We start from the raw sequence: 23,826 nt of genomic DNA, 5'->3' as shown, positions 1-23,826 counted from the left end.
ACATAAAGAACCCCTCTTGGTTTCCCTTCTGGCACTTCTAATTGAAAAGGACTTAAGAGGCTAGGAAGGTCTTCAACTATCTCAGTGGCTGCCAGGATGATCTCTTTCGACAGAATACTTTCTGAGGAAGGAGATGGAGCAGTTTCAGGTTCAAAACAACGAGAAAGGGCGTCCGCTTTAACGTTCTTACTCCCTGGTGTGAATGTAATTATAAAATTAAAACGGCAGAAAAAGAGAGCCCATCTAGCCTGTCTGGGGGTGAGTCTTTTAGCTTTTTCAATGTACTGTAAATTTTTATGATCCGTGTACACAGTAATTACATGCTCCGCCCCCTCTAACCAGTGGCGCCACTCCTCAAAAGCAAGCTTGATGGCTAATAATTCCCTGTTTCCAACATCATAATTTCTCTGGGCAGGAGAGAATTTTCTGGAAAAAAAAGCACAGGGATGAAGCTTGCCCTGAAGTCCTGAACGTTGAGACAATACTGCTCCTACTCCAACCTCCGAGGCATCCACCTCCACTATAAATGGGTAAGCAACATCTACATGACGTAATATGGGAGCAGAACAGAATGCCTCTTTCAGAGAGGAAAATGCCACAACTGCTTCTTCTGACCAATGAGTGGCATCAGCCCCTTTTTTTGTCAAATTAGTAAGCGGAGACACCACCGAAGAGAACCCCTTGATAAATTTTCTATAATAATTTGCGAATCCCAAGAATCTCTGTAGTGCTTTAAGCCCAGATGGTTGTGGCCAATCCCTTACAGCAGAGACCTTTTTGGGATCCATGGACAACCCTGATGTAGAGATAATGTAACCAAGAAAGGCAATCTCCTTTACCTCAAAAACACATTTCTCTAATTTCGCAAACAATTGATTCTCCCTGAGTCTTTGTAACACATACTTCACATGTTGGCGGTGTTCCGTGATATTTTTAGAAAATATTAAGATATCATCTAAGTAGACGATTACAAAGCGACCCAGTACCTCCCTAAAAATCTCGTTGACGAACTCCTGAAAAACTGCAGGAGCGTTACACAACCCAAAGGGCATCACCAAGTATTCGTAATGCCCCTTGGGAGTGTTGAATGCCGTCTTCCATTCATCTTCCTCCCTAATACGGATCAAATTGTAGGCCCCCCTTAGATCCAACTTAGTGAAAACAGAAGCCCCGGGAACCTGTGTAAATAAATCGTCAATTAGCGGTAGTGGATACCGATTCTTAATCGTGATCTTATTTAGACCCCTGTAGTCAATACAGGGGCGCAAACCACCATCTTTTTTCTGAACGAAAAAGAATCCCGCTCCTGCAGGAGATCTTGAAGGGCGGATGAAACCCTTCTGCAAATTCTCCTGAATGTACTCGTCCATGGCCAATTTTTCCGGGGACGAGAGGTTGTATAGGTGGCCCCTGGGTGGCATGGTTCCTGGTTTCAAATCTATTGGGCAATCAAAAGGTCTATGGGGGGGTAATTGATCTGCTGCCCTAGGACAAAAGACATCAGCATATTCCTGATATTGTGGAGGTACTCCTTCCACTTGAATCTTAGTAGAACACAAAACTACATTCTGTAAACAATGTTGTGTACAATAAGGCGACCAAGTAGTCAACTGCCCATTCCCCCAATCAAACTGAGGAGAATGTAATCGTAACCAGGGCAACCCTAGTATCACCGTAGAGGTAGACATCTTTAAAACGAAAAACTGTATGACCTCCCTGTGCAGAGCTCCCACTTGCAGCGAGAGGGGAGGTGTCTGACACAGTGGGGACTTTCCTTGCAAAGGAGTGTCATCAATCGCTGTAACATATAAATGTCTTCCTACCGGAAGTACAGGGATATTTAAACTTAAAGCAAAGCTTAAATCTAAAAAGTTAGCTGTTGACCCGGAATCTACAAATGCTGTGGTAGGAAAGTTCTTCCCTTCCCAATTTAGGGAACAGGGCAATAAAATTTTTTCTTGTTTTGGAGGTAAAGCAATTCCGCTTAGGGTGGTACCCCCTACCACACCTAAGCCGAGGAGTTTCCCGACTTCCTACCACAGTTTTGTGCAATGTGGCCCTTTTCCCCGCAGTACATGCAAAGACCCTCTCTGCGTCTTCTTGACCTTTCCGCCTCCGTGAGGCGCCCGTGGCCTAACTGCATCGGCTCCTCAGTCTCAACTGCTGCCGAGCTACTGGCCCCAGAAGTCCTAGAGTACATGGGGTACCTGCCCTTCTTGTTGTACCTCAGACGCCTATCTATTTTAATAGACAGCGTAATAGCCTCATCTAGATCTTTGGGTTCCGGATGACTAACCATCACGTCAGTTACTGCTTCTGACAACCCATCTAGGTATCTATCCAAGAGTGCATATCGCTCCCATCTAGAGGACACAGCCCACTTCCTAAACTCTGACGCATACTCCTCAGCAGTACTGCGTCCTTGTCTAAGGTTTTTGAGCTTACGTTCGGCCGTGGCGGCACTATCTGGATCATCGTAGATGACCGCCATGGCCTTAAAAAACTCCTGGACAGAAGACAGAGCAGGATGCTCATCAGGTAAGCCATAAGCCCACGTCTGGGAATCTGCATGCAATAGAGTCTTGATAAGAGTGACCTTCTGAGCCTCGGTTCCCGAGGACACAGGTTTCATCTCAAAGTAAGACAGCACTCTGTGACGGAAATTCTGGAAATCTGACCTTGTGCCTGAAAATTTCTCAGGAATGTTCATTTTAGGCTCGCTAAGAGCCGGGGGAGGTAGAACGTTAAGTGGTGATTGCAACCTTTGGACAGTCTCATTTAACTGAGTAATCTGAGCCTGCTGTGCAGTTACAGTAATCTTCAGCTGTTCTAACTCTGCCCTTACAGTCTGAAGCTGGTTTATCACCCCCTCCATCTTACTTCTTTATGGTCTGTGTTTCTGTAACGATTGGTGTCAGCAAGAGGCACAAATATCTGATTAAGTGGTGATATACAGAATCACCACTAATGCAGATATGTTAGAGTGAAATAGTAAGTATCTTCCTGATGGTAAATCAGCGGAAGGCTCACTAACACGGTAAGTGCCTGAAATGATCTACTCAGACCAGTGTCACACCCCGAACCTTGATTATTGGGGATCCGCAGTATCGCCAATAATACAAGGATAGACCCGATTATATAGCAATCTGCGGAATTGCTAATAATGCGGGTAGATGTAAAGCAGTGGACACACGAACAACATGAAAATATACAAAGCAGTAAATATTCACAAAGTTGTGGAAATATCCACCACACGGCAATTCCTCAGAGGTGTGGTTACCTCTGAATGGGAACCCCGTGTGTGAGATCCCCCAAAGTGGCAGTGGAGGAATCTCGGCCTCTGGCAGTAACGGTCTGCTAGGGCCGGCGTCTCAGGGAGGCAAGCCTCAGATAATAACCCAACAGTAGGAGACGTTCCACTGAAGGGAGCAAGGTCAGACAGAAAGAGGTTCGGCAACAGTACAGGCGGCAACAGTACAGAGACGTGAGACGAGAGAATAGTCAGGAACCAAGCCAATAGTCGTTAACGGTACGGGCTGGCAGAGTACAGAATCAGGAAGCAGAAGAGAAGTCAAGACAGGCACAGAATCATACACAGAGAATCAATAACAATAATAATAATCTCCTAGTCTAGGTGTGAAGTCCTTGGTTTCAACACCTGGGATCTAGTCTAAGGTCTGAGTGCTGACACAGGGTATCGCAAACACAGACAAAGTGTGACTGAAAAGCACTTCCTTATATACTGCCTGGGAGAGAAGTCTCCACCCCAGGCAGCAACCAATCAGAGCAGGCTAAAATGTCAGCTGACCTCCAGGTCAGCTGACACGCTTTCTAAGAGTATAAAGGCGTGTCTGGTGTGCGGCCGCACCCCCTAGAGGCAAGATGGCAGAACCCTGGTGAACAGCATGTTGGTGAGTTTGGAGCAGAGTGCTCGGACGGGTGTGCGCAGCGGATGCGGACGAATTTCCGCATCCCGCGTTGGAAGGTCCGCTTGCCGGACTGGATGCGACCATATTTCCGCAATCCATCCGGCGTTGCAGATTTTTCGTTACAGTCATTTTGCGGAATTTGATTTCCAGACTACTCCTCACGGTTTAGGGCCCCTAAAATGCCAGGGCAGTATAGGAACCCCACAAATGACCCCATTTTAGAAAGAAGACACCCCAAGGTATTCCGTTAGGAGTATGGTAAGTTCATAGAAGATTTTATTTTTTGTCAAAAGTTAGCGGAAAATTGATTTTTATTGTTTTTTTTCACAAAGTGTCATTTTCCACTAACTTGTGACAAAAAATAAAATCTTCTATGAACTCACCATACTCCTAACGGAATACCTTGGGGTGTCTTCTTTCTAAAATGGGGTCATTTGTGGGGTTCCTATACTGCCCTGGCATTTTAGGGGCCCTAAACCGTGAGGAGTAGTCTTGAAACGAAATTTCTCAAAATGACCTGTGAAATCCTAAAGGTACTCATTGAACTTTGGGCCCTTTAGCGCAGTTAGGGTGCAAAAAAGTGCCACACATGTGGTATCGCCGTACTCAGGAGAAGTAGTATAATGTGTTTTGGGGTGTATTTTTACACATACCCATGCTGAGTGGGAGAAAGATCTCTGTAAATGGACAATTGTGTGTAAAAAAAATTAACAAATTGTCATTTACAGAGATATTTCTCCCACCCAGCATGGGTATGTGTAAAAATACACCCCAAAACACATTATACTACTTCTCCTGAGTACGGCAATACCACATGTGTGGCACTTTTTTGCAGCCTAACTGCGCTAAGGGGCCCAAAGTCCAATGAGCACCTTTAAGCTTTACAGGGGTGCTTACAATTTAGCACCCCCCAAAATGTCAGGACAGTAAACACACCCCACAAATGACCCCATTTTGGAAAGTAGACCCTTCAAGGTATTCAGAGAGGGGCATGGTGAGTCCGTGGTAGATTTCATTTTTTTTTGTCGCAAGTTAGAAGAAATGGAAACTTTTTTTTTTTTGTTTGTTTGTCACAAAGTGTCATTTTCCGCTTACTTGTGACAAAAAATAATATCTTCTATGAACTCACTATGCCTCTCAGTGAATACTTTGGGATGTCTTCTTTCCAAAATGGGGTCATTTGGGGGGTATTTATACTATCCTGGAATTCTAGCCCCTCATGAAACATGACAGGGGGTCAGAAAAGTCATAGATGCTTGAAAATGGGAAAATTCACTTTTTGCACCATAGTTTGTAAACGCTATAACTTTTACCCAAATCCATAAATATACACTGAATGGTTTTTTTTTATCCAAAACATGTTTGTCCACATTTTTCGCGCTGCATGTATACAGAAATTTTACTTTATTTGAAAAATGTCAGCACAGAAAGTTAAAAAAATCATTTTTTTGCCAAAATTCATGTCTTTTTTGATGAATATAATAAAAAGTAAAAATCGCAGGAGCAATCAAATAGCACCAAAAGAAAGCTTTATTAGTGAGAAGAAAAGGAGCCAAAATTCATTTAGGTGGTAGGTTGTATGAGCGAGCAATAAACCGTGAAAGCTGCAGTGGTCTGAATGGATAAAAAGGCTCTGGTCCTTAAGGGGCGAAAAGACTGTGGTCCTGAAGTGGTTAAAATACTTCACTCCAAATAACATGAATAAAATAATTTATATATTTGTAATAGAATAACTAGCCTTAAAATCACGTAGAAATCTTAAAATAACAGTAATTTGTAATAGAATAACTAGCCTTAAAATCACGTAGAAATCTTAAAATAACAGTAATATTTAAAGCGATATTTTAGTAACTATAATCAACGCATTAGAAGTGTAAAAACAAAGTTAATACCATAAGCAATGTATTTCTAATACAATCAGCTTTAGAAACGTTATTTAAGCATTATACATATGAAAACGAATTTTAAATGATAAAAGAAGTGTAAACGAAATTTTAGTTGTTATAGTTTTATAAGCGCATTTTTAAAACGAAAAAAACTAGCTAAAACCCATATAAGCGAAATTTACAAACGAAAAAATAAGTATAATACAAAGTCTAAACGAACTTGTAAACGATATTTGTTATAAACTTTATCCTGTAAACGAAAACTTTTGTTAACACGATCCCTGTAACCGCTATTTCTCGTGCGCCCTTTTTTCCTGTCGGGCGCCGAATAGCCGATATTTTGCATTGCAGTCTATGGCGGCGCCCTTTTTGTCCACTATCCCTGTGCGCCCTTTTTACTAGTTCCACCTGAGACAGATAGTGGTTAGGTGGACACAAACGAATGACATCCATGCCACTAACTGGGAACTTGTCCATACTGGGCCTGTTTGCATGTAGAAGTGTATGCAGCGCCCACAGTGGCTCGGTTGGCATGTGTTGCGATCTTATGCAGGAGGGGAATACTAGGAGATGCAATGTGGTGGATATATGTGAGCGCGGCACCGATAGATCTGTTGATTTTGGTGCTCCATTTATGTGAAGGCCTGAAGGGAAAGAGAAATGAAGAAGAGAGGTCCACAGGCACCAGACCTCAGCCCTCGCTGTTGGGAAGTCCCAGCCGGAATGTTGCTAGAAATGGTTGGGTGGCAGAGAGGAAAGGCCTAGCCAGGCAAACCGGAGCAGTGCTTTTCAGCACTGCTAGATTTGGGCGCAGCCGGCGCCTCCATAGACTACAATAGGAATCACTCCTATTGCAGCGCTCAGTGAGTAACGTCAGCTCCGTCAGAAGATGGAGCCGAGGTTGCTTAAAAAACACAATAATTCGGCCTCCAGCGATTGCTGTGAGCCGAATTATTTCATTCCCCCACTATCCATGGCGGACTGGAGGGGGAATAGTAATTAAAACGGCCCGGACTTGTGCAGAAGCAGGATCAGCCATATACCGCTGTATCCTGCGCCCAAGTCTACCGGCGCCGATTTCAAATGTACTCAGGCAAACAGTGACGTAACTAAAAATCATGGGGGGGCGGCGGAATTATTTTTATTTTAAATCATGAATGTTTTTAGCTTTCTATATGGTCAGCCTGAAATCTAATAGCCTTGTATCATATGTAATAGCTTCAATTAGGTCCTGCAAGTGTTGCATGATAAGTGCTGCAGGTATCTCCTATGTTTTTCTCTCTGACACCAAATCTATGGCTTGCATAGATCCTGAAAAGACAGGTCAGAAAACTCCTCTCTAGACTTACCTGGCTGTAACAGTACCTAGATATAATTGTTATCTGCAGATGTGGACTTTTTACCTTGTGTAGAAAAGTGGGGTGTCTTGATACGCTGAGGAAAAAAGACACAGAGACAATGGGAGCCCAAATAGCGCAGCACGTTAGTAGCTAATGGATAGTGTATAAAATATTAAAAAACAGCTACTTACAAAGGTGGGCTGCAGCAGGGACAACCAACCACTTGAGACAGGTGAAGACAATGAACCTGACTCCAACTGGGGAGTTCCAACGGTCGCTCTCAGAGTAAAACGACTGGATGTCACAATGGCGTCCACCATGTGACCCCAGAGGAAGCCCCTCCAACCTCAATGAGATGGGGGTGTAATGCACACAATAAGGGTAAAAAGGTGCCCCGGTAGAGATAAAATTAAGGTAAAATCAAATAAAACGTAAAAAAATGAGGTGGCTTACCTCAATGACATCAGTCAGATAAGACAATAATGCGTTTCATGGGTCTGAGCCCGCTTCCTCAGGCCAATACAAGTGCCGCAGTACCAATAGTATTGTGTGTGTGTTCTACCTTGTGTGACTGGTGGGTATGCAGCTGTGCGTAGACCTCAGAAGCTCTTCCTATAGAGCAGCCTTACAACCTCAACGTGCGAACAAGCCCTGAGAGGGGAGCGCTCATGCAGACATGTTCCAGTCTCCTGGTTTGGTGCGTGCTCTGTGGGGTCTATCGGAACAGCAAAGAGCAGAAATAAGGTCAATTAGGGTTTAGAATAGGCTGTGGCAGATATCTTAATTAGGGTGATTTCTGTGGCCTTGTCTCTGCTATTGTTATGAAACAGGCAACTGGCGAGTGGAGCGAGCAGGCCTCACTTTCTCTGCAGCTGTCAGTTTAGCCGTAGCTTAAGCCCATAACAACAGCTGGGAATGACCCCGAGTGATACAGTCTGGGGGGAGGGGGGGCTCCCGCTGATAATGAGTTTGCAAACTTCTTGAGGTATCTGTTACATATAACTGCGCAGATGCCTCCAGCTTCCGTCCAGAGACAGATGGAGGAATTACTCGCCTGACAAGGAAAAATTCCCTCCGATATGCAAAGCTGTTGAGGGTTTAACCCCTTAAGGAGCAATAATGGGCACAGAAATGTGACAGCGCTGCCTGCTTGCACCCGATATTGTTATGATTGAGTCCTGCAACTGTTGCCCACAAACCACTGTAGAAACCTCCTGGTCTCTGCTGTCTGACCTGGCTGTGGCCTGCGTGGCCTCCGAGTGCAGCGGGTCAGAGGAATGTCCCTGTGGTTTTATTTGATTGGCTGAGTGTGTTTACATAATCCTGCAGTGATGAGGACTGATTGTGGCTTGCTTTCTCATCCACATAGGTTGAGGGACACAGCAGCAACCATGGGCACAAGATTACAGGGAGGAGCCAACCCGGCAGCAGCTCAGCAGTGATTAGCGAAAATGGCAATATTTGCTTTAATTTTTGCAAGAATAACGTTAAATTCGATTTTTGAGTGAAAGTGCCATATCAAATAAGCTTTATTTTCAAAGTAAAAATATAGATTTTTTGCAGTCATTTTTTTGTGTGATAAAAATATTGGTTTCCTGCGTTTTTGCGCTTTTTGCTGTAAAATATTGATTTTCACAAAAATAGTATTTTTGATACGAAAATGACTTTGGTGAAAATTCACTGCAGCTCAGCACCCTGTTGAAAATACTGAGCACAGGTTATGTGTCTGCTATTCTTCTGCAAAAGAGTGATCTCCAATAGTGTTATAGTGTGTGTCTGTGTGTTCAGCTTTACAATATATATTAAAATAATAATATTGTTATGTAAATTATCATTATTATTATGTAACTTAGTTACTTATTTTCCCTCTTGTGTGACCTGTTTTGCAGTGTCTTGTTGGCGGATGGCAGCATACCTGTATCTTCTCTAAGGCTAGGTGCGCACTTAGCAGAAGCGCTAGCGTTGCGGAAAACGCAGCGTTTTTGCTGCTACTGGAAGTCTGTGGGCCACAGGAAAAACTGCACTCAAAAAAACGCATATGCGTTTTCTATGTGTGCGTTTTCAAAAACGCTGGTTTTGTTGCATGGTATGCAAAAACACATCAAAAACGCACATAATGAAAGTCAATGGAAACGCAATGGTATGCATTTTTCATGCATTTTCCATGCACTTTATATTTATTTATTGTATTTATAAAGTGCCAACATATTACGCAGCGCTGGAATTTTATATGCGTTTTTGTAAAAAAAAATTGGTTTGTGATGTATTTCTGCTTCCTGTTGTCTTTCTAGTTATTTGCATGAAACGCAATTGTAAAACGCATGAAAAATGCATACAAAATGCTTATGCATTTTGAATATACGAAACGCAAGCGCATTAAAACGCACGCAAAACACTTGAAAACCGCATCTGCAGTAAAAAAAAAACAGTAACGCAAATGCAACAAAAACGCAGTAAAAACACAGCAAAAACGCACACACAAAAAAAACCCGCACATGACTTAAACCGCATGCTTTTCATGTTATGTTATGTGTGCACCTACCCTAAAGGGAACCTCAAGTTAATATAAAAAAACATGGTTTAACTTACCTGGGGCTTCTACCAGCCCCCTGCAGCCTCCCTGAAAAGCTCCCCAGTGTGAACCAGACCTAACAGATTTCAGACTAGTCCATCTTCTCAAGGGAAATTCTTACCTTTATTCTTTATAAAAGCACTCCCTGGAAAGGATCTATACAAAAATGTCAGCCTACTCCTTTGCACACTATTCTAGCAGTTGGACTGAGCAACTGCAGTTCAGTAAGTGCTTTTGTAAATAAAGAAATAACTGAGAATCACCTATGTCAGGCCCGGATTTACATCACAGGAGCCTGTAGGCACAGATGTCCTGGCACCCTAGACTTCACCCTCCATGATCCTACAAAGCCCCTCCGAACTGCACCACAGGTGTTCTGACTGTCACTCCTCCCTTACTTTCCTTGCCCGTTATATGTCCCTTAGCATAAGGTAGCCAGAGCTATCCTCAGTATTAAGTAGCTAGAGGTGCCCCCAACTAAAGGGAGATCTGGTCAGTGGAATGCAGGAAGCAGTGCAAGTAACCTCTCATTTACACTCTGCTCAGGACTCTGAATAGGGAAGGAGGGAGGGAGGCAATAGGGGAGGGGAGAGAGCCGTCTTTCCATCATCAGGCGCCTGTAGGCATGTGCCTACAGTGCCTTATGGTAAATCCAGCCCTTACCTATGTGGAGATAGATGGACTAATCCACAACATGTCAGATGTCTCAGATTTTTACTACCTACTGTAAGTGACAATGACATAGGAAATAATTTATAGTGCTTTTACTCCGAGAGATAGGTACTGTACATTTTATGTGTTCCTTACATACTCGCGTATAAGCCAAATTTTTCAGCACAAAAAATATGCTGAAAAGTTACCCCCTCGGCTTATATGTGAGTCAGTGGAGCAGAATGGATGGTGAAGCAGGTTTTGTTACTGGCAGAGGAGTGTAAGGACTGTGCACTAGTAATTCTGCTCTTGCCAGCTGACTCCCTACAGTGTCTATGCCCCCCATTCCCTGCAAAATGGTGTGCAGAGCGCGCTGCTTAAGACTACCTGTGTCCCCTGGCTTGTGGAGCTGAGTGTACAATCAACATGTCAGTGGTGCAATGATCAGGGATTATTCCTGTGTGGCAATTGCTGTGTCTCATATTTATGACGCCATCTAGTGGTGTCTTGAGACACAGCTGTATCATCCTTGGGGCACATCTGGCTATGGGGAGGGGGGTTGACTTTTACTTAGGGCACATCTGGCTATTGTGGAGGGGCTTGTACTGAGGAGGGTGCTTATATGCGACTTAATCACTTTTTCCTGCTTTCTGGGGTAAAAGTGGGTACCTGGGCTTATATGTGATTATATATGGTATATCATTTTTTGCGATAGTTGTTTTAATGTTTTCATTGGATGATTAGCTGGTCATGTGACTCTCCTATGAGCTACTACACAGGCATGTTTTTTAGATATTATTTATATAGCACCGACATCTTCCACGGCGCTGTACAGAGTACATAGTCATGTCACTAACTGTTCCTCAGAGGAGCTCACAATCGAATCCCTCTTTTCTATCTCAGAACCATTGGACAGGTTAGCATCCAGGGAGAAATGACTTTGGGTGAGCAATGAAGGGTAACAGAAAAACCTCTCAGTGTAATCACTGAGGATAATATTATTTTTCTCCTGACAGTGGGATGCATTAGGAGGTTTAACTCCTGGATAAGCTGAGAGACACCATAGCTGCATCACCTGTTCCTTCATACAGCCCTGTGGCTAAATGAGGATAGCTCCTAGAAATGACTGCTCAAAGGATAATGTAGTGTATTGGAACAACATGGCCATTAACTGCGGCACAATGATGTGAATAAATCATGTGCAAAGAAATTCTTATATTTTTCTTTTATATAGTGGCTTAACTACAATTCACGTCCCCCCAGTAAAACTTTAATAGGGCCTCCTCAATGTTCACACCCCTTCCCTTGCCTACCTTGATGCCCTTCATTATGCAGGAGAACAGAGGCGCCAAAAGGATAAAAGGAAGCTAGATGAGCTTAAAAACCAAATTCTTGGCAAATAGAGGAGGCATTGGTGGACTTACCTCCTCCAAGTAGACACACAACGACTGTAGTAAAGACAGTCAATATATTTTATTTATGAACTCCAAATATACAACACGTTTCGCAGGTTTGACCCCGCTTCATCAGGCAATAACAACGGAGCAATAGCATATGTGGTCAGTAGAAGAGCCAGGCATCTCTGTGATGCCCTTCATGGCCTTGGGGCTCTTCTCACAAGGGTCATAAAACAAGTGTGGCCACCATGATCTTCACACCCATAACAAGTATAGCCAGAAAAACACCTGAAGTATAGTCCCCTGTATCAGACGAAGTAGTAAGGAACATAGGCGCTACTGTGCTGAATAAGGAACATAGGGGCAAAGAAGGATTAAGAAGAAATGGGGCCCAAGGCAAAGTAGTAGTTTTGGTTCCCCCATTATAGTCTTTCTGGTAAGCTGAGGTAGGAGAGGGGTCAAAAAAAAAAGTGGTATTCGGGCCCCTTGACACCCACTAGGCCCTAGACACCTGCCTAGGATGCCTCGTGAACAGTGGCGGCGCTAAACTGGGGCTTGCCGGGGCTGAAGCCCCAGCAGAGAAACTGTAAGCCCCTCGGAAAGCCCCCCCTGAATTAAGGGCCGACTCGAGCGTGGAGCGAGACACTTATCATTCCCTCACCTCAGGGAATGATAACAGGAGAGGGGGCCTTTTACGCGCGGCGAGATACAGCTATAGTTTCCGGGCTGAAGCAGACACTAGAACTTCAGCCGCCTGGTCCACTTCTGTCTCCTCCTCAGCAATACCGCTATGCACGCACTGAATCAGGAAGTAGTGCAGAGCGGTATTGCTTAGGAGGAGACAAGAGTGGCTCAGGCGGCTGGAGCTCTAGTGTCTGCTTCAGCCCGGAAACTATAGCTGTATCTCCCGCTCGGCGCCGTGCATAAAAGTACCCCCGTACGCTGAGGTGAGGGAATGATGGGGCTCCCCTCCCAGTCTCTGCAAATAGTCCCCCCACCCTTCTGACCAGGTAGAACTTTATGTGCCAGAATATAATTAACATCTTTGGCGGCCACATGTTTAAAAATTAGCACCACTCGCTTTCGGAGGAGACAAACTGGTTACTCAAACACTGTTCGCTACTAAATAGAAAACCAGTATGTCTACATAGCCGATTGGCATGCATAGGCTTTGGCTGGGCGGCCAATGCGGTCTTAGATCCTCACAATGACAGTGGGAATAATGCTTAAGTAGTCCATGTGCCAGCCATGTTGTTTTTAGAATGTTTTAAACAAGTTTGTGAATCACTTTTTGTATGACAATTTTGCAAGTTATACGGTAATTAAAATTAATTAAGCACATGTAGACATACTGGTTTTCTATTTGGTAGAGAACTTTATGTGCATTTACTGGGGTAACGCTGTCTTACGTGCATTTACTGGGGTAACGCTGTCTTACGTGCATTTACTGGGGTAACGCTGTCTTACGTGCATTTACTGGGGTAACGCTGTCTTACATGCATTTACTGGGGTAACGCTGTCTTACGTGCATTTACTGGGGTAACGCTTTCTCTTATGTGCATTTACTGGGGTAACGCTGTCTGTCATTATGAGCATTAACTGGTCAAAAGCTGTCTCTTATGTGCATTCACTGGGGTAACGCTGTCTCTTATGTGCATTTACTGGGGTAACGTTGTCTGTCATTATGAGCATTAACTGGTGAAAAGCTGTCTCTTATGTGCATTTACTGGATAAAAGCTGTCTCTTATGTGCATTTACTGGGGTAATGCTGTCTGTCATGATGAGCATTAACTGGTGAAAAGCTGTCTCTTATGCGCATTTATTGGTGAAAAGCTGTCTGTCATGTGCATTTACTGGTGAAATGCTGTCTGTCATGATGTGCATGTACTTCATATTTTTTTTATGTAACTACATTAGCTGGTGCAACTTCATTACAGTTAGCCCCGCCCACATGATGTCATGACCACGCCCAGTTCATCGCCCCGATTCCCCCCTGTAAGCCCCACCTGCCAGCCCTTGTGCCCCCTTTGAGCCCCCCCAAAAACCTGAAGCTGGAGCCGCCACTGCTCGTGAATGATCCTGCTCTGCATTGGGAGCTACAGAAGTAATACGGAGGCTGCCCATAGGGTGATTGCAAATGGAAGAGGGGGCTGCACATGAAATGAAAGCTACTTACTATACAAAGGAGTCTGTATAGTGCCACAACAAGGAGACTAGATGCCTTGGCACCTTTGAAAAATAAACAAAGAGATATTAAGAGCCTAAATGGTGTAGTAGTTAAGAGTTTTGGGGGGAGAATAAGAGAAAACTGGTACTCACAAAATCACCAGCTGTAAGGGCAACCAATCAAGGGCTACCTAGGCAAAAATTGAATTATATATTTATTTACCTGGGGCTTCTGTGCAGATGCAGTATGTGCCCAATGACATGGGTGTGGCCATGCATGCACAGACATCCTGGCTTGCAGATGGTTTGGCAAGACTTACAGGTAGTAAGCGGGACACCGGCAGGTACTGGAGCTGCGGTAAGGGACCCAGAAGACTTCTGGTGGCTGGAAGAAGCCCCAGGTAAGTAAAGATAAATTTAAATGTTCACCTCGTTTGTCCTTTATGTGGGAGGAGATTGCAATCCCCAATTGAAAAATTAGGGGCCCCAGCCAGAGCTGAGGGCCACAAACTCCCAACAAGCAGTGTAAGCAGGGCCGGGCCGAGGCATAGGCTGGAGAAGCTCCAGCCTCAGGGAGCAGTGTAGGAGGGGGAGAGAATTCATTCAGCTGTCATTCCTAATTGTGTTTGAAGCAGAAAGAAATAATAAAAGGGGATACATGGCAGTGACTGCAATCCAGATAACTAGATATTAAGGTGTTGGGGAGGTTGGGGGCCCTGTGGCACTCTTAGTCTAATAGCAATCAGTGTGTGACAGCTGGGGTGGGAGGGATGGAGGGGCGCACTTTGGTGTCTCAGCCTTGGGTGCTGGAGGACCTCGTCCCGGCTCTGAGTGTAAGGAAGAGGTTGCTTACCTTGAAAGACACCACTAATAATGATGTAAAAAGACTATTGTTTCATGGGCTCAACCAACCTCATCAGGCCAAATATTCATGCCAAAACAAAATGCAAGCATGCAGAGATTCCCATAAGAACTCAACCATCAACGGATTTCAATCCAATCTTCATTTCATAAATTGTGGTGCATACAACATACAAGACCAGCACAACGTTTCTGGCCTGTCGTACTTTGTCAAGTGCTGAGCTTATCTAGTTGCCCGTCTTTTTACCCGTTCTAGAAGCTCAATGTCCTTTCTATATATAATTAGAATTCTGCAGCTCTCTCAAGTAGTCTATAGAGTCCAAACACAGTCCATAAATTCTTATGTCCACAAGCAGTACATATAATCCTCTCACCACCAGATGTCGTTGCCGAATATATTATAGATCAGCAATAAGAGCGTCAACAGATGTAGCGATATCCACAACAATCTTCGTTCTTCACACTGAATGACTCCTCAAAGAAGTATATAAAAACTAGAAAAGAAATAGCGTAATCCAGATAACACAACCACAGCTGTATCAATGATCACCGTGCAGTTTCACACCGTATGCACTTCCACCCACATCAAATGAGCAAAATTCACGCTCACCGGATATATATGCTGACCAAATTAGACCAGTTTGCTTGCTTGTAAATGTACAAAATTCTCTCCAGACTGTTTAATGCTGTCCAGGATCCACTGCACTCTACCCGGATCACACTAGAACTCAAAGCAGTTGAACAAAGATAGCGTAACCAGATTTTTTTAGGCTAGTATCTTCAAAACACCTCCACCTCAGTGCAAATGCCCACCAGTGCTCCCAGACATGCATATAAAACAGATTGCGCTCAGTGCATGTAATGGCTGACCTCAGAAGACCAGCATTAGCACTTCTAGATGATTCCTCTAAATTCGCTTCCACATGAATAAAATTTTCACCTTAAACTTAAAAAAATGCTTGCATAGTGTAATACCGCTTTTATTTCCACATAAAATTCTTAAAATTGCACTCACAAAGATAAAAAGATATGTGCATATCAAAATTTCCAGTCTCATCGCCGCTGTAACGCGTTGAAGCGTCTATCCCGCCTGCCCGGAAGCCACGCACTACCGGTTTTGTCATCTATGACTCAATGGGGGATTGTCCAGGCATGGCCAGACAGACGCTAAAGAACCCTCCTTATGCAAATCACTTCCTTGTAATTGCGGTGCGTGATGTTTCAAGCTTGCGATCTGATCAAAGTGCCATGCAAACCTTATGCAGGCTTCAATATTATTCTTCATGCAAGCAGTATGTTAACTATAAATAACACCCACTTCTGCGGACAAATATAATCTATCCTAACACTATGCAAGTACACCTATCTAAATAATATTAATCTAATTCAATGAATAACAGTAAGAACAATAAAAACAACAGTAAAAAAAATATATGAAATCAATGTCACCATATATAAACCACCATTATCCATATTTTATGACATACATGCACATGTTTCATCATATAGTGCTAGCATATTAACCATTGCAATACAAGCATACAGCATAACCGTATCTAATCCCCAACAACTGTCCTAATGCAACTGTGTCATGCATGCAATTTTAATTTTAATTTGGCACCTATCCCATCCCCTTAGTGAATACCCTCTGCGATTATGTGCTATATAGTGTAGCTCCAAAATTGATATAATTATATGAGCAAAGACTTACCAGTAATTAGACTCAAAAGGTCCGATTTTTGTATACACATGTTGCATCATGCCAAACACCTACATAGTGAATGTGTGGATTCTTGATCATATTGACATAATTCCATATATTTCAATCAACTGCTATAAAACAATGGACAATGTCCTTTCTATGCGTACGTACAAAAAGGGCGCCTGGACAAAAAGGGCGCGGGGTGTAAACTCTAAATAATAATTAATCATTAATAGGGTTTATAAATATAGTGTGCTATATTTCGTTTACAAATAATGTTTAACAAAATTATAAATCATTAAATAATGTTTATGAAATCGGAAATTGTGAAAACGTTAATCTTCCCTGTTTCAAAAGTTAAACTTATAATTACGTTTATAAAAAAACCAATAATATATGTTTAATTGTTATAATTGTATATTATTGTGAATAACAGTCATTTATGGTTTGTTCTTATAATAAAATCTGAAAATATTGTTTATAAAGATGATATAAATATAACTACGTTCGTAATAAGTGTTGTAATACATTAGTAATTATTACTAAAATTTTACTAAAACTATACCTAAGCCTACTCTTACACAGAACCCTACCTGTACCTATCCCTAACCCCTAGACTCCCCTGTTGGTGCCTAAACCTAAGACCCCCCTGTTGGTGCCTAAACCTAAGACCCCCCCTGTTGGTGCCTAAGTAACCCTCCCTGTACCTACCCCTAACCCCTAGACCCCCCTGTTGGTGCCTAAACCTAAGACCCCCCTGTTGGTGCCTAAACCTAAGACCCCCCTGTTGGTGCCTAAACCTAAGACCCCCCTGTTGGTGCCTAAACCTAAGACCCCCCTGTTGGTGCCTAAACCTAAGACCCCCCTGTTGGTGCCTAAACCTAAGACCCCCCTGTTGGTGCCTAAACCTAAGACCCCCCTGTTGGTGCCTAAGTAACCCTCCCTGTACCTACCCCTAACCCCTAGACCCCCCTCTTGGTGCCTAAACCTAAGACCCCCCTGTTAATGCCTAAACCTAAGACCCCCCTGTTAATGCCTAAACCTAAGACCCCCCTGTTGGTGCCTAAACCTAAGACCCCCCTGTTGGTGCCTAAACCTAAGACCCCCCTGTTGGTGCCTAAACCTAAGACCCCCCTGTTGGTGCCTAAGTAACCCTCCCTGTACCTACCCCTAACCCCTAGACCCCCCTCTTGGTGCCTAAACCTAAGACCCCCCTGTTAATGCCTAAACCTAAGACCCCCCTGTTAATGCCTAAACCTAAGACCCCCCTGTTGGTGCCTAAACCTAAGACCCCCCTGTTGGTGCCTAAACCTAAGACCCCCCTGTTGGTGCCTAAACCTAAGACCCCCCTTTATTATGTGGATAATTATGTTTTACTAATTGTGGATTAAAAAAATATTTTGCAATTTACGTTACGTACTGATCGCTTTATTTTGTGAATAATAATGTTTTACAAACAGTAAGGGATAAAACTTTAAATAATGTTTTAATTATTTAAATAAGATAAATATGTTTAGTATTTTCATAAACGTTATTCGGCACGGGTGCATTTTATAAACGTAAATCACCACAAGTTCAGTTATAAATCATTAAACAGCTCCGGGCGCCGTTTGTAAACTTTATTTAGCTCCTGGCGCCGTTTATAAACTTTATTTAGCTCCGGCGCCCTTTTTTCCTACCCGGCGCCCATTAAACGCTATTTATTATGGGAGTGAATGGCGGCGCCCTTTTTGTCCACTAGCGGCATGCGCCCTTTTTTCCCAGCTCCCCTTTCTATAGTGCGGTGCCCAAAACTGTATCACATACTCCAGATGTTGTGTATGTACACTACGCACTAGAAGTCAGCAGACACAGGGCCCCAGGAGAGAATCTCAAGAAGGAGACCGGGAAGGTAATTACAACTTTACAAGAGAATTTGTGCTATAGGCTGGATGTCTGCTTTAAAGAGACACTGAAGCGAAAAAAAAATTATGATATTATGATCTGTATGTGTAGTACAGCTAAGAAATAAAACATTAAGATCAGATACATCAGTCTAATTGTTTCCAGTACAGGAAGAGTTAAGAAACTCCAGCTGTTATCTCTATGCAAAAAAGCCATTAATCTCTACGACTTTCAAAGTCGTGGAGAGGGCTGTTATCTGACTTTTATTATCTCAACTGTAAGTAAACAAATGCCTTTTTCTCTGCCAGAGGAGAGGTCATTAGTTCACAGACTGCTCTGAAAGAATCATTTTGAATGCTGAGTGTTGTGTAATCTGCACATATTATAGAATGATGCAATGTTAGATAAAACACTATATACCTGAAAATAAAAATATGAGAATATTTTCTTTGCTGCTAATCTTCTAGTAATTATTCATAGTACACAACCAATTCATTATATCATATTTTTTTTTCGCTTCAGTGTCTCTTTAAAGAGACTGAAGTCTCTTTTTGTACCTTATTTTCTTATCCAGTCCTCTTCAGCATTAAATTCTAAGCTGATTTGCCGCATCCCTGCTGCAGAATGAGTTATTATGGCCCAGAAATAGCCCTGCAAAGTTCCACGACTTTGCAGGTCGCAGATTTTGCTGCCCTGGGGAGGCAGAGCTGTGTGCAGTAGCTCTGCCTCCTCTCCAGTTGTTCACCGATCTCCGCCTCTCCCCGCCCCTCTCAGTGAAAGAAGACAGAGGGACGGGAAGAGGCGGAGATCGGTGGAGATTGACTGGAGAGGAGGCAGAGTTACTGCGCGCAGCTCTGCCTCTACCAGAAAGAAAAATCTACGAGCCCTGGAACTTTGCAGGGCTATTCCTGGGCCATAAATAACTTGTTGTGTCGCGGGGATGTGGCAAATAAGCTTAGAATTTAATGCTGAAGAGGACTGGATAAGAAAATAAGGTAAAAAAAGAGACTTCAGTGTCTCTTTAAAGTCACAACATGCCACAGAGGTCCCAGGAACAGGAACTGAGAGAAAATCTTACTGATGGGGACACTGACAGCAATAAAAAAACCTAAAAAAGTTTAAAAGTTTCTGTTTCTTTTCCATACTATACAAAAGCTAAAAAAAATAAATAAAAAAAAATAGATACTGGTATATAAAATAAACATGTTAAGGTATAAAACTAGTAGCTTCAGCTTTAACATGGAAAATCAAATCAGTGGACACATTGATTCATGTACTGTACTTAAACAAGAAGTTTTGAAATAAGTGAGCCTCATTTTGTTTTATTTTTTTGTGAGAAATAAGCCTCAATGCCAACAACATCAGAGTTTTTGGACTAAGGCATTTTGCACAAAAAAATATCTATATTTTTGAAATAAATATGCTTTATTAAAACGCACAACAAAACATAGCTAAGTCTTTATTCATAATATTGTTCCAATCGCCTTTGTTCATCATCATTGGTTCTGATAGTGAGTGGAAATTCTGCTAAATGGCAACACTGCCCTCTAGTGATGAAAAAGAGAACATCTTTTTTTTTTGCTTTTTAATATAAACACCCAAACGGTTATATGAAAGCAGGAAAAAAGGGTGCCGCCGGCTAGTGGACTAAAAGGGTGCCACCATAGACTCTAATGCAACTATCATTAATACGGTGAAAAAAAAAAAAAAGGGCACCCGATAACTATCGTTAACAACATTTGAACATTAACGTTTTTAAAGTATGTTATCGTTTTAGAAGCTTACAATGTTATAGTGTTTGCCATATTATTTCGTTTGTATGTACAGATTTTACGTTATCAAATATATTATCGTTTCTATGTGTAAAAGGGGTAGTGGTTAGGGTTAGGCACCACCAGGGGGGGTTAGGGTTAAGCACCACCAGGGGGTGTTTAGGGTTAGGCACCACCAGGGGGGAGTTACTTTAACCACTTCTCTACCACAGGTTTTTCTCCTTAAAAACCCCAGCAAATTTTAACATTTTATTCACATTTCCAATTCATTCACGAATAACTTTACCACTATTCGTCATCACACCTAAATAATCTATACCTTTTTTTTCAGGACAAACTAGGCTTTCTTTGGATGGTACTTTTTGCTAAGTTATATTTTATTATTGTATGCATTTTTTTTTTATAATTCTTTTATTGAGGAAAGATACATTAGACATTTAACACCATCCGAAAAATATATATATATCAAACATAGCATTAACACTGAACTTATGAACAAATTCACAGTAATCTCAACAGCTAAAATAGAAAAAAGCCAGTGGGGATATAAACCAAGATATAGTTCCAATATATCCCATATAAATGTCTAACTACAAAGACGTATCTAGTAACAGTACAAATAGGTTCCAGACATACATATGAGACATCTATAGGACTCCTAAAAGCCCTTAATCTGGACCTACCCAAAATAAAAGAAATATATCACCAACAAAATTGGTTTTAACATAAACACAGCAAGTACCATATCATAGATATATTGTGAGTATTAACTTTTAAGACCTCGCAACTATATTAGAGTCTCAAGGCCCCTAAAAATAAGAAGAAGGAGAGAATATAATTTAAATATTGTATGCATTTTTAAAGGAATTAAAAGGAAAAAAAAAGAAAAAAAATATTATTATTTCTCAGTTTTTAACTATTATAATGTGAAAATAAAAAGTGGTACTCTAGATAAAACCCACACATTTTATTTGCCCATTTGTCCCAGTTATTACATTTAAATTATGTCCCTAGTGTTTTTTACTTTCACATTGTACTCTGTGAATGATTACATGCCCTTATTGGCAAAAATAATGGTTACATACCCCCCTGGCATACATATTTAAAAAGTTGAATCCCTTAGGTAACAAATTATATATTCTCTTTTCAATTCTGTCACTTTTGGGTTCTTTTTCATGCGTTTTATTTTGGTACAGAGTATATGAAAATAACAGTTTTATTGTTTTGATTTTGTTTGTTTTTTAAACAAAATCATATGACATAGGCCTTAGCAATCAAACACCCCAAATTCTATTCTCTCGCTTGTCATGGTTAGAATGATATCCTATATACATAATCAGATAGCTTTTTTTGGCACACAGCAAACTGTTAACCACAACAAGCACCCATGGATTTTTCAAGGCCATTTTTTGCACCAAAAGTAATTCAGTCCTTCTTTCTTAACAAAGTCCATGGAGCATCAGAACAGTCAAGAAAAGCCATAATTTAAGTCCTTGAAATGTGAGCATCTCTGTATTTCAAAGATTTTATTGACATTTTAAAAGTTTCAAATTGTGTACAACACAGTAGAAAAAGCTGAAGAACAATCAGCATGACATTAAACATTCAACATCAATCATAACAGAATAAACAATGGAGAATTGAAGACACTTGTAGATAATTGACATAGGGATGGCTTAGGGAGGCTTGAGGTGTACCCCAGAGGACTATAACCAACTATCTGGGGGATGCTGTGGGTCAATGAGGAAGGGGGGGGGGAGAGTCCTGGCATAGAGCCAGGGTAAGTCTCAGACCTCTGGTGCCTGCCGTCCAGCGATAGACAGGCCACCGCGGAAAAAGGTCGCGGATAGTAGCTCATCAGGTCATAGTCTTGTTATCAAGAAGCCCTCCATTAATGGGTGTTCAGATTGAATCCAGGGATCCCAAATTTACCCGAATTTTTTATGAGTATCCTTCAGAATATACTAGTCAATTGTTCGTTAATCATAAAGGAATTAAGTCTAGATTTTACTTTGATAATATTGACAGAGGGTTCCTTCCAGTTAGCAGCAATAGTCATAGTGGCTGCTGAGAAGACAAAGGAGGCTAGCTTGTTTTGGGATCAGGTCAATGACTCCACTTTTTCATGTAGAAGATCTTGCCAAGGATCTTTGGGAATGGATGTATGGAAGAGAGATGAAAGTAGTCTATAGACTTGGCACCAAAACCTAGTAAGTCGGGGGCAGGTCCACCATATACTGTATGTAGCATGTCACCTGGTGTCCTACAACCACGGAAGCAAAGAGGGCTGGCAGAAGGGAACACTTTAGCTATTCTTGCAGTGACCAAGTACCAACGGGTCATAATCTTATAAGCAGCCTCGACCGTATGTAAGTTAGGGGAGCAACGTCGTATTCTACTCCAGATATTCAGCCAATCCTCCCTGTCTTTTGTACGCAGAAGGTCTGCGTCCCATCTGGTAGTGTATGCATGAATGAGGGGGTGGTCAGGGCGGGTGAGAAAAGCATAAATTATGGAGATTAGCCCTTTAGAGTTGGGGCGATGAAGACATATATTTTCATATGGTGTAGTATTATATGGGGGATCTTTATTCTGAACTAGGGATTGTATCCAGTGTTTTATCTGTAAACAGCTAAATAATTCTCTGGGCTGGGCTTGAAAATGTTCCTGTAGGGCAGTCCAGGAATAAATCCCTCTGGGGGGGGGGGGGGGGGTGTTAGTTAGCAGGCAGGAAGCGCTGTTTACAACTCACCTGCCTGGCTCCAAGCGCTGCTCTCTCGCCGCCGGTCTCCTCTCTCTGTGTACATGCTGATACACACGCTGCTTCCTGTTTAGCCGGAAGCAGCGTGTGTATCAGCATGTATACAGAGAGGAAAAGACCGGCGGCGAGAGAGCAGCGCTTGGAGCCAGGCAGGTGAGTTGTAAACAGCGCTTCCTGCCTGCTCACTGACTATGCATCTGAGGGGGGAGCACAGAGGGCGGCCCGGGAGAGGGAGGGAGAGGTCGGGCTGCCTTCCCCGCAGCTCCGGCTCCCCCGTCCATTATAGGGGACAGCTACCTATCTAACCTATCCTGGGGGCACCTACCTAATCTAACCTACGCTGGGGGGCAGCTACCTAATCTAACCTATGCTGGGGGGCAGCTACCTAATATAACCTATGCTGGGGGGCACCTACCTATCTAACCTATGCTGGGGGGCAGCTACCTATCTAACCTATACTGGGGGGCACCTACCTAATCTAACATACACTGGGGGGCAGCTACCTAATCTAACCTACACTTGGGGGCAGCTACCTATCTAACCTATACTGGGGGGCACCTACCTAATCTAACATACACTGGGGGGCAGCTACCTATCTAACCTACACTGGGGGGCAGCTACCTATCTAACCTACACTGGGGGCAGCTACCTATCTAACCTACACTGGGGGGCAGCTACCTATCTAATCTATACTGGGGGGCACCTACCTAATCTAACCTACACTAGGGGGCAGCTACCTAATCTAACCTACACTGGGGGGCAGCTACCTATCTAACCTACACTGGGGGGCAGCTACCTAATCTAACCTACACTGGAGGGCAGCTACCTATCTAACCTACACTGGGGGGCAGCTACCTAATCTAACCTATACTGGGGGGAAGCTACTTATCTAACCTATACTGGGG

Source organism: Hyperolius riggenbachi, chromosome 7, assembly GCF_040937935.1.
Source record: "Hyperolius riggenbachi isolate aHypRig1 chromosome 7, aHypRig1.pri, whole genome shotgun sequence".
Lineage (NCBI taxonomy): Eukaryota > Metazoa > Chordata > Amphibia > Anura > Hyperoliidae > Hyperolius > Hyperolius riggenbachi.
This window is presented reverse-complemented; position numbering follows the sequence as displayed.